The sequence below is a fragment of the Camellia sinensis genome, chromosome 14, assembly GCF_055761805.1.
Source record: "Camellia sinensis isolate YWXY chromosome 14, ASM5576180v1, whole genome shotgun sequence".
Taxonomy (NCBI): Eukaryota; Viridiplantae; Streptophyta; class Magnoliopsida; order Ericales; family Theaceae; genus Camellia; species Camellia sinensis.
In genome coordinates, this window is record NC_138974.1 from 77,656,142 (window position 1) to 77,668,924 (window position 12,783).

The following is a 12,783-nucleotide window of genomic DNA, read 5'->3' on the forward strand; positions in this document are numbered from 1 at the left end:
ATGCGTGTGTGCTCGAATTTGCTCAGAAATCCAACGCCATGCACAAGTTTGCCTCTGTTTTCCCTGCTATGCTTCTCTGAGGACTGCCAAAGTCCAAGGGTATGCTCTTTGGATGCTGGGGGGTACCACCGACCAAGTAGAAACGCCACCGGCCGGAGGGGATGATCACCGGCCATTGAATAAGCTATCGGCCAAACATGTTTTGCCGGTCGGCGCTAAACACTGCCGGTCGGCAGAAAGTTCCTGCAGAAACATGTTTGACAGCAGCAGAGGGCAGACAAGGCATGACAATGCATTTTCAAAGCAATGTGTGCACCACTACATCCCTTATCATGTTTGTGACTCAAAGGGGTATGGTGCTTGATTCTCGGACCCCCAATCGCGCATTTCAATGCGTGATGGCCCAAAAGCCAAGTGTGCAACTTCAATATGGAATGAAATGCACAAAACAAACAATGGGCCCCAACCTCCATCATAATCAATTCAAGAGGCAAGAGATGCATGCTAATGTAATGCAACCTAGGCATGTGAGCTAAGTGTGCAACATGGTCATGCAAACAACAAAACCATATGCAATAGGCACATGAACTAAACAAGTAAGCGTGCAAGGCATATAACATCAATGTTAATGACACACATGCAACAACATGAAAGGTATAACACACGTAAATGTGCAAAGCGACTTAACACAAGAAGCATGCCAAATGCAATGACACTTAAACATGCAACATGTTAATAGGCTAAGTACCTAAAAATACAAACATGTATAGCATGCAACAACATGCCAAAGGGATGGTCTTAAACTAATTTGGACAGCTCTCTACTAGGTCCAAAACAGTGGCCACAATGATGCAACTGAGGCAACGAAATACATGGAATGCATGCACAATGCATTAACCAAGCTTAAGGCGCAAAAATGCAACTCTACCAAAGCATGGCAAGGAGGAAATATGGCATAGAATGGTGCATGTTCCAGATCTAAAATGGCATACCAAATGACTCCAAAATGACCCCAAAACATGAAAACACTACCACTTAAGCATGCAAGAAGCTTCAAAACTCAAAGCTAGGCATGTGCATTGCACTACAAGCATGCATAACAAGCGTTATTCGACCATGAGGCATGAAAATAGTGCTAAGGCAGTCCAAAACATGCATGAAACTAGTTCAAGGCATGGCCAAAAAATGTTAGCAAGATGGGCTAAAATAGCATGCAACTTTGACTAGCAAACATGGGTTGTATGGCAAGTATATGATGCACATGGAATCTCACCAAACCATCAAAAATCAGTGAATAAAATATGTGAAAATAGGCCCAAATAACCACTAATATGCAACCATGGCATGCAAAAATGATGAGTTACTTTAGAGGGCCATGCAAGGAGTTATTAAGCACATGCAAGATAGACATTTAGCAAGACCAAATCAACTCTGGAAATGGCTTATGGGGGTCCTAAAACCTACTGAAAAATGCTTAAAACAAGGTTTGAAAGCATGCAAATAGGAGCCCCTTTGGAAGGCCAAAAAGGGCAACAAACAAGGCAACAAGGGAGAGGGTCACCCCTCTCCTTCTTAGGATCTTAAACCACCATCCTCACCACTGAAATCCCTCAAGATTTCAGTGGTGAGGAGGCCCAAACAAGGTGGTCCCGAAGTTCACCAAAAATAGCACAAAATGGGGCCAAACAAGGCCTAAGAGGGAGTAAACGACCCCAAACACAAAAGTGTCCTTAATGAAGTATCTTAAACACAAAAAAACAGAATTTTTTTATGTTATACACAAAGCTCAAATCAGAAATCAAGGCAGGCTAAAAGGGTGTGCAAAAACGGGGAATAAAGAGGGAAAATGGGTTACCTTTGTAGCCAAAAGGGGAAAGCAGCCTCTAGATCCAAAAATGCAACCCTCAACCTCTGAAAACAAGACCCAAGGACCTCCAAGTGATGATGGAAGTGTTGTGCTAGGAGGTGTAGTTCAAATGGCCAAGAACTAGACCCTTTTGGACCCTCTAACGAACACAAATGTAGAGAGAGAGGGAGATATAGAGAGGGAGTGATATATATATATATATATCATATATATATGATTTTTCTAACCCCTCAAATGGAAGGAGAGGCTCTCCTTATATAGAGAAACCAAGGGGGCAAAGCTTCTCTTCAAAGCTTTGAGCAAAAAGGCCAAGCTTCTCTTGGAAGCTTGGATCAAAAAGGCCAAGCTTCTTAGAGAAGCTAGGCAAAGGGGTGAAGAGGTTCAAACTTCTTCAAGAAGCTTTTCAAAAAAAGGGGTCAAGCTTCTTGGAGAAGCTAAAAAAGGTCAAGCTTCGTGGAGAAGCTAAAAAAGGGTCAAAAGGTTCAAGCTTCTTGGAGAAGCTAAAAAAAGGTCAAGCTTCTTGGAGAAGCTAAAAATGGGTCAAGCTTCTTGGAGAAGCTAAAAAAGGTCAAGCTTCTTGGAGAAGCTAAAAAAAGGTTCAAAAGGGTCAAGCTCCCTCAAGAAAAGGTCTCGGTCAGGACAAGTGGCCGATTGATCAAAAACAGTGGCCGGCCGACCAAACATAATGCCGACCGACCATCAATAGTGCCGACCGGCCATCACCAATGGCCAGTGGCAAGGAAACAAGGCCGGTGGCCTCAAGTCGTGGCCGGTGGAGTGTGGGGATGTCTCACAAGCCATTCCCTGCCCTCCAAAGCAAAACACAAGTGTTTGGTGCAAAACCAGACACAAAACAGTCGAGTCGAGAGATCCTGAGGCAGGGCGCGTAGCCGAGACCTTCGGGAACTCAAGACGAACACGAACAAGGATGATCACCGAGTGTTCAAACGGTGACGTCCAAGTCTTGAGAACGGTCAAAAATGGGGTGTCTACAGTTGCCCCTCTTTGACAGAACTCGACAGTCATAACAATGACGGGAGTGAGTGTCAAAGCCCAGAGACGACCCATTTTTGACAAGGCCGAAGACTTAGACAAAGTATACAAGCTACAAATAAAGGTATTCGCCCGAGGGCAGGGGCTAAATGCGAGACAATGCACAAAGCCGAGCATAACATATGATCATGCAAGAAACATAGGGACGTATCCCGGTGTTTCGGAAAGGCATAAGCATTAGAACGTATTCCAAATGCTCTTAACCAAAGAGGGAGAAACATAGGGACATATCCCGGTGTTTCGAAACGAATGAGAAACATAGGGACGTATCCCGGTGTTTCGGAAAAAGAAGGAGAAACATAGGGATGTATCCCGCTGTTTCGGAAAAATAGAAGAAACATAGGACGTATCCCGGTGTTTCGGAAAGAAGGGAGAAGAAACATAGGGACGTATCCCAGTATTTCGAAAAGAAGAGAGAAACGTAGGGACGTATCCCGGTGTTTCGAAAAAAGAGAAACATAGGGACGTATCCCGGTGTTTCGGAAAAAGAAAAAGAAACATAGGGACGTATCCCGGAGTTTCGGAAGGAGTGAGAAACATAGGGACGTATCCCGGTGTTTCGAAAAAAAGAAAGAAACACAGGGACGTATCCCGGAGTTTCAGAAGGAGAGAGAAACATAGGGACGTATCCCAGTGTTTCAGAAAAAGAGAAAGAAACATAGGGACATATCCCGGTGTTTCGAAATGGTGTGAGCATTGGAACGTATTCCGAACGCTTTTAACCGAAGAGGGAGAAACAAAGGGACGTATCCCAAAGGTTAGGGACGTATCCCAAAGATTAGGGACGTATCCCAAGGATTAGGGACGTATCCCAAAGATTAGGGACGTATCCCAAGGATTAGGGACGTATCCCAGTGTTACGAACAAGGAGGAGAAACATAGGGACGTATCCCGGTGTTTCGAAAAAAGAGAAGAAACATAGGGACGTATCCCGGTGTTTCGGAGAGGAGGAGAAACATAGGGACATATCCCGTTGTTTCGGAATGGAAAGAGAAACATAGGGACGTATCCCGTTGTTTCGGAATGGAAAGAGAAACATAGGGACGCATCCCGGTGCTTCGGAGAGAAGGAAGAAACATAGGGACATATCCCGTTGTTTCGGAAGGAGAGAGAAACATAGGGACGTATCTCGGTGTTTCAGAAAGAATGGAGAAACATAAGGACGTATCCCAGTGTTTCCGAAAGGAATGAGAAACATAGGGACGTATCCCGGTGTTTCGGAAAAAGAGAAAGAAACATAGGGACGTATCCCGGAGTTTCAGAACAAGGAGGGGAAACATAAGGACATATCCCAGTGTTTCCGAATAAGAGAGCGTGCGTAACAATGCAAGTGGAAAGTGCGTGACAACGCAAGTGAAAAGGGGCACGACAATGCAGGATAGATGTGCATAAAAATGCAGGTGTAACGGTGCATAACAATGCTAGATAGATGTGCATAACAATGCAACGAATGGTGTGCGTAACAATGCGATGAATGTGCAACTACAAAAGCGCGTTTGAAACAAAATGCCGAATAAGGAAATACAAGCCTTAACGAGACCAAATCCAAACGTGACCTCCGATTTACCTCTCGGAGGGATTTGTAACACACTTCACTTGAAAAGGGTACACCTTGTTTATATTGGCGAGAGATAACATCTGCTGCTGCTTTAATTGCCATTCTGACTTGAAGCAGGCTTAAGCTTGGAGTAGAGGCACACTCATTCTTCGGAGCACTGACAAGGCCTGAAGAGGTACATCCGGAGCACAATCACGGAATTTGCTGAAGGTGAAACACACTCAGATGCTTAGGTTTTCCCTCTTTTCTTTTGCTTTGTAGTCTGGAACCTATATAGCTTCAAATAGGTCCTTATTTTACTGTTCTTGCATGACCTGGGTTGAACCCTGTGGTTTTAAGAAAGAACAAATTCTTGTTTTGCACAAATATGGAGAATGGCACAGCACTCCGAGCACAAAACGATTCATTTTTAAAATTGAGAAATGAGTTCTCGTCCGGGTATTGAGCCTACAACTGAATACAGTGAAAAAGACTCAATAATGGAAAACAAAAAGGTAAACAACCTAAACACATTGAGACACACTCGGAATGATTCAGAGCAAGAATCGAGACAATCAAAACAAAAGACACGACATACAGACGTGCACAGGGAGCCTGTTTCTTCGGGTATTGTTTCCCACCCTTTCTCATTTGTGATTCTCACATCACTCGGCCCTCAAGCTCTGCTTTTCTGAAAAAGAAGCCCTTTTTCTCACTTTTTCTCTCAGCGCACATCTCTCTATTCTTTAATCTCTCATTTTTCATCCCTCCCCAGGGTATTTGATGAATAAATGGACAGTTATGGGCTCTTGCCCCTAGTATTCCGCTAGATTCTTCTTCTTGTTCACAACAGTGAGTTTTTCTTACAGAGGGGCTGTGCTACAACTGGGTGTGTAGCAAATCTGCAGCTGATATCGGTTGACGATGCTCTGCTGGGAAGTTTGGACGTGATCAGATCTGTCCAGAAAAGGGAGTGGAATGTCTTGTCCCATTCCGGTTCGTGCTTCGTACTTGGCTTGATACCTCGTTGCTTGGAGGACGAAAGAGCTTTCAGCCCTTTGCTGTTAACTTCAGTTGTGCCCTCTTTTGGCAGGTACAGTGCCCTTCTTGGCGAGTATGTTAAAAATGGGGGAAAGACAGGAAGCCTGACTTAACTGTGCCCCTAGTTCATCATTTTAACCATTTTTTTGTTTTGGTTTTCTACTAAAACAATTTTGACCAACATGAGAGTTAGATTAACATGCTTGTTCGATTTTTGATTTGAAATCATGCAAGTCAGGCCATGAGCACTGAAAATTTTCCTCTTTTGGGTCCAAGAAATGGTCCAGTTTTGAAAATGGAATACTTTTCGAGAAGATTAGTCAACCTCAGTAAAAATTCTCAAAAACTATTTTTGCAAATGACCACTGTTCAACGAGCATGGAACCTACTCTTGAGATGCGCAACCTCGGATCCATGGCAATGGAAAATTGCCCCTTGTCTGGAGGACACTGCATGGCAACGGAAAGTTGCCCCTTCTTTGAAACGACACTGCAGCATTTTGAATGGCAACGGAAAGTTGCCCCTTGTTTGGATAGCACCGCAGTGCATTGTAGTCAGTCCTCAGAGCGATGAACACAACTAGACTCTCAGATACAGAGAAGACAAAGATGACCAGAACCATCGTATGGACACAGTCGATTTAGAAGTGTTTATGGATGGACTTCAGAATGAAGTTGCCTACGTATCCCAAACATGGGAATCAAGCCTTACGTAGTTCGGGGTAAGGTACACTCGGTATTATCCTCTCATTTTTAGGCTCTAACTTTTGCCAAGGCGCCCATTGCGGGTTTTCGACCTTGCGAGCTTTGTTCTTCTTTTCTTTTCAATTTTTTTCATTTCTTTTTCTCTTCTTTTTTTTTTTACAATTTTTTTCTTTCCTTTCTTTTTTTTCTTTTCTTTTGCGTTTTTTTTTTTTTTTGCTTTTTTTTTTTTGTATTTTTCTCTTGCTCTAACTTTTGCCTGGATCGCCCTTCCGGGTTTTCGGCCCAGCGAGCCTCTCAAAGGGTAAAAGTGTAACAAGTCTATGCCAAATGGTTTTAGGGTTTTGAAGCCATCCGTATCCAGGAGAGTGGCTGTTGTATTGATTTACTGAAGGATCCATCTTCGGCTCTTCGAGCATATCTGACATTTTTGCCCCTAGTTTGAGAAGGGGCTTCTGATCTAGCTTTACAAGCTTCCTTTGATCTGATCTTCTTGATCTGACTTTGGTGCCTCTTGTTCGAGGGCTGCTTCAAAATGGCCACACAGGACTCACGTTGTGGTTAACCGTTGAACGTTCTGAACTCAGATTCAAGGTTTGAAAGTGAGGGGTCGAATCTTGAGGCTGAGAGCGATCCTAAGCTGCACAATCTCAAGAGCGATCCCACACAAGTCTTCGCAGGACCGCGCAAAATATTTTTTTTTGAAATTTTTTAAGAAAACGACAAATCGCTCGCACCGAAGACAGTGTAGAACCAATCTGGATTAAGTCAGGATCCTTTTCAGTACTCACATTAACAAGCATGATCTCGATCATTAAGGGCTTAGCATGCCTCTCTTTCTCTTAATTGATCAAATTTTGCAAAACCCGAGGAATTCCTTCCTCTTCGTTTTTTTATCACAATGTTTCGAAAAAAGTTTTGGAAAACTTAGGTCGATGCGATGAATTCAAGGCACAGAAAAGACACGGCTTCTAGTCAAATACTGCCATCTCATTTAGAATTTCTGGCACAACTGGCAGATGACAGAAGCAAACACAAGAGTGTGAAAATCACTGCTGTTCATTCAAATCTGTTGGCATTACTGGCTCCAAGGCAGAAACAGACTCAAAAGAAAATGAAAAGACAAACACAAAACAAGCAAGTGGTGTTTGAGGTAACATCCCCGAAATCACCCGACTCTTAACAAAACAAGACTGACTCGATACAACAAGACAGACCCGACTGACTTAATACAACGAGACAGACTCAGCAGGATTGACTCGATATGAAAAGACTGACTCAAAAGAGACAGACTCAAAACAACAGAACTGACTCAATACCCAAGCCAGAACGTACAAAACCCAGCATTCACAAATGCTCAAAACAGTGCATGCCATACGCCACATCCGGAGTAGACTGAGCGCCGCCCGCAGGTAGTCCATCCCTCGATCACATCACATTATCCCCTACAAGTTCACTAATCAAGTGTCAATAGACTTTGTAGGACCTGGTGCGGGGATGACCCTGTTGTCAATCAAATTTTGTATCTCGTGGCGGAGACGGACGCAACTGTCGGTGTCATGACCGGTTTGTTGATGAAAAGCACAGTACTTAGTCAGGTCATGCTTTGGAGGGAGAGGATCGGGTAGAGGCCGTTGTTCCAACAGTTTCAGATGTCCTTTCCTGAGTAGGACCCCCAGGGCTTTAGACAAAGGCATAAATAGCGGGGTGAAAACCCTCTTGCCTCGGGGTAGATAGTCCGAAGTTCGGGGGTTTGGATTGGATGCACCAACAAAAGGGGTGGCTGTTCTTGGTGTGGTGGTGGTGACTATGCCCACTTCAGAAGATCTTGCAGCTGCATCAACGCCGGTGGTTGTATTCGAACTGCGGGTAAACGCCCTCCTGGGCTGCTCCTTCTCCTGATCAATAAGGCCCTGCTTCATAGCATCTTCGATCTGTACCCCCATCTCATGTAGATCCAAAAAGGTAGGGAAGGGGAGCACGATCATTTTCTGCATTAGTTTGGGTTGGAGGTTGCGCACAACCATCCTTATCTGGTCTTTGTCGGCAGGCCTTGTAGCCATCATCGAGGCCTTTGCTCTCCACCTCGCCACAAACTCTGAAAAACCCTCCTTTGGCTCTTGGCGGGTGACTTCAAGATCACGAGTTGTGACCTCAATCTGTGTGTTGTAGGAGTATTGATCACTGAAGGCCTCAGCCATCTCTTCCCAATTCTGTTTCACAGAGTTCTCCAATTTTGTATACCAGATTGCGGCTATCCCAGACAGGGTCCGGCCAAACAATGATAGCTTCTGTAATCTAGTGAGGCCCATCGACCTTAGAATGTCTAAAAATAGCCGCAAATGCACCATGGGATCCCCGGACCCATCGAAACGGTCAATATGTGGCATCTTGAATCTGTCTGGCAGCGTCATAGCCGCATCGGTATACCCATCCTCGATGTCCGGGACGGGTTTCATGCCTTGAGCCTTCTTGAACAACCTTTCAAGCTTGCTCATCTTTAGCGCCGTTGGATTCGTCTCTAACTCAAAAGGGGAGTCCAGTAGGTTGATGAGTGTCTTGGATAGCTGGGGTAGAACCGGGGGCGGAGCTGGCCCGACTGGAATGTTCGTATCATCTTGGACGTGGGTTGCCTCCCCGAGTATGGGAACTCTTGGTGGGGGAGGAGCTTGGTGCGAAGTAGATACTCCAGTTTGCTGCTCCAATTTGGCAATTGTCTCTACTTGTTGGGCTATGACCACAGCCTGTTACTTGGCGAATTCTGCTTGACGGACAGTGTCTTGCTGCATGGCTTTCATACTATCCTGGAGTTGGCGCACCATCTCTTCCAGACTCGACATACTGTTCTAATCTAACTGAGCAACCGGTATATCTGTGTCGGCAATAAGCTCGGAAATCTCAGCCTGACTGCTCAAAGATCACTGATCTGGTAGCTGTTGTACTGGTGGTCTGTGCCTGACTAGCCTTCTCTGGCCCTGATTACCCTTGAACTGAGTCTATGACCTGACAAAGTCTATCAGTACGAGTCCAATGAACCTCGGGGGATATTGGAGCCTTCTGAAGCTATGGTTCCAGGACTACCTGGCAAAAGAGAAAACAGGCAGCATCTCAGCCCAATTTCATCAGAACAGGCATAGGCATAACTGAATAATTGTATTCTACTACTGATCACTGTTCTCCAAAATCACTGCCCCAAATCTGAATATGATACCCGCAGATATAACTGATTCTCAGAACACTGATGCCCGCAGGCCTGATACCCAGACTTGCAAACTGATATATGCATTCCTGTAGAGGCCAACTCCAAAAAGCACATAGCAAGCAAATGAGAGCCAAAACACCCCTATGTTGGGGTAGGGTTTCCCTGTTCTATTTTATCAAGAGCTAGGGTTTCACTATGCACGCAGCAGTTTTCAAAAAACCTAACATCGGGTAAGCAACCTGTCCTAGTTTGGAATGGTCACTATGGATTCCGAATATGCACTAGGTCGAATGGTCAAAAAGAGTGCCCCGGTAAAACCGGGGTTTGTGTTCCCATACTGTCAGAGCCCATAACCGGTCAGCCTTATGGTCATGCCTTGACAAGACAAGCCTCCGGCAAACCGTTCAGGAATGGCAGATGGCAAACACGGTGTCGTAGGTGCACCAATGCACATGCAATGCAAAGAAACACATAAGTGAAATCAAAACAGGATATCACGAGTTCGAGTCAAGCTCTCTGACCTTCCCCAACAGGGTCGCCAGAAACTGTAGACGTGCCCGCGAGTGAACCCGCTACAGTTCGGACTCGATTTTGTTTGCGGTTCTTAATCTGAACCAAAGAGTCCAAATCTGGCAAATCGTTTTGAGAAAAACAGATTTTTAGAAAGAAGTGCCAAACATGGACTGCTTCGCCAGATACAGAGTCGCCACCTAAATATTTTATTTTGGGAGAATTTAGGAAACCCTGACTCAGTGCCAAAGGCCACGTGTCCGTCATCACCAAAGTTGCCTCGGCTCGAGAGCCTGGGTACGATTGGGGAAGGTCAGCTATGAGCACCCCCTCTCGCCCGATCCGAAGATCGACCTCTACTAACCGTGATATCTAATTTTGAAAACGTTATGTGTTCTTATTCTGGTTATTAGCCTAGAATTACTATGTTATGCGCACAGCAAACAAGTATAGACCAAATCGCCTAAATTGGAACAAAACATTTCATGCTTGTTTTGAAAATGGTTTGCTACTCGCAAGTAGGCTAAAATGCAGGTTTTGCCATCCTCAAGTGGGCTTTAGAAAAATCGGTTTTGCCACTATCTAGTGGGCTTAAAACTCACAGTTTTAATGCATTATTCCAATTTAGGTAATTCAACCTCCATCCACAGGCATTCAAGCAGTTATATCACATAAGCAGCTAGCCTCATGGTAATCATGCTGTCATGGCAACACTCACACGCATGCAAGGATGCTAAAGCATAAATACTTACATCGTACTCCGTGCCAAAACAAAAACTAGTTAGTAATCACATGCATGATCCTAGTTCATGTTAAAAATGGCTAGTGCAACACATGCAAAGATGCAATCTAGACAGGCTCGGCTATTCTAAGATAGCATATGATGATGATACAACTAACACGTATTCAACTTGGAATTGAAGTACAAATGCAGTTAGAATGATGCGCCGAGCCCGGTGCATGCAAGACAAATGTATGAATGCACGCATGCATTGCATAAGGTATGCTAAATTAAACATGTCCTAATACTAACCATCAAAAGTAGGTAAGCAAAAAGGAGAAAGAAGTGGGGGTTGGAAGATATGCACACACGCACCCACACCTATTACAAATTCACCCTCGCTCGGAGGGACCAAAAGAATAATACAAATTAATTAACCTACAAGCTAATTAATTATTACAAATCACCTAATTAATTAACAAATTAACTAAGCTAAGGAAAGCAGTAAAGGCCTCGGGAAGAGGATCCAATGCGCGCGTGCTCGGATTTGCTCGGAAATCCAACGCCATGCACAAGTTTGCCTCTGTTTTCCCTGCTATGCTCCTCTGAGGACTGCCAAAGTCCAAGGGTATGCTCTTTGGATGCTGGGGGGTACCACCGACCAAGTAGAAACGCCACCGGCCGGAGGGGATGATCACCGGCCATTGAATAAGCTATCGGCCAAACATGTTTTGCCGGTCGGCACTAAACACTGCCGGTCGGCAGAAAGTTCCTGCAGAAACCTGTTTGACAGCAGCAGAGGGCAGACAAGGCATGGCAATGCATTTTCAAAGCAATGTGTGCACCACCACATCCCTTATCATGTTTGTGACTCAAAGGGGTATGGTGCTCGATTCTCGGACCCCCAATCACGTATTTCATTGCGTGATGGCCCAAAAGCCAAGTGTGCAACTTCAATATGGAATGAAATGCACAAAACAAACAATGGGCCCCAACCTCCATCATAATCAATTCAAGAGGCAAGAGATGCATGCTAATGTAATGCAACCTAGGCATGTGAGCTAAGTGTGCAACATGATCATGCAAACAACAAAACCATATGCAATAGGCACATGAACTAAACAAGTAAGCGTGCAAGGCATATAACATCAATGTTAATGACACACATGCAACAACATGAAAGGCATAACACACGTAAATGAGCAAAGCGACTTAACACAAGAAGCATGCCAAATGCAATGACACTTAAACATGCAACATGTTAATAGGCTAAGTACCTAAAAATACAAACATGTATAGCATGCAACAACATGCCAAAGGGATGGTCTTAAACTAATTTGGACAGCTCTCTACTAGGTCCAAAACAGTGGCCACAATGATGCAACTGAGGCAACGAAATACATGGAATGCATGCACAATGCATTAACCAAGCTTAAGGCGCAAAAATACAACTCTACCAAAGCATGGCAAGGAGGAAATATGGCATAGAATGGTGCATGTTCCAGATCTGAAATGGCATACCAAATGACTCCAAAATGACCCCAAAACATGAAAACACTACCACTTAAGCATGCAAGAAGCTTCAAAACTCAAAGCTAGGCATGTGCATTGCACTACAAGCATGCATAACAAGCGTTATTTGACCATGAGGCATGAAAACAGTGCTAAGGTAGTCCAAAACATGCATGAAACCAGTTCAAGGCATGGCCAAAAAATGTTAGCAAGATGGGCTAAAATAGCATGCAACTTGACTAGCAAACATGGGTTGTATGGCAAGTATATGATGCACATGGAATCTCACCAAACCATCAAAAATCAGTGAATAAAATATGTGAAAATAGGCCCAAATAACCACTGATATGAAACCATGGCATGCAAAAATGATGAGTTACTTTAGAGGGCCATGCAAGGAGTTATTAAGCACATGCAAGATAGACATTTAGCAAGACCAAATCAACTCTGGAAATGGCTTATGGGGGTCCTAAAACCCACTGAAAAATGCTTGAAACAAGGTTTGAAAGCATGCAAATAGGAGCCCCTTTGGAAGGCCAAAAAGGGCAACAAACAAGGCAACAAGGGAGAGGGTTGCCCCTCTCCTTCTTAGGACCTTAAACCACCATCCTCACCACTGAAATCCCTCAAGATTTCAGT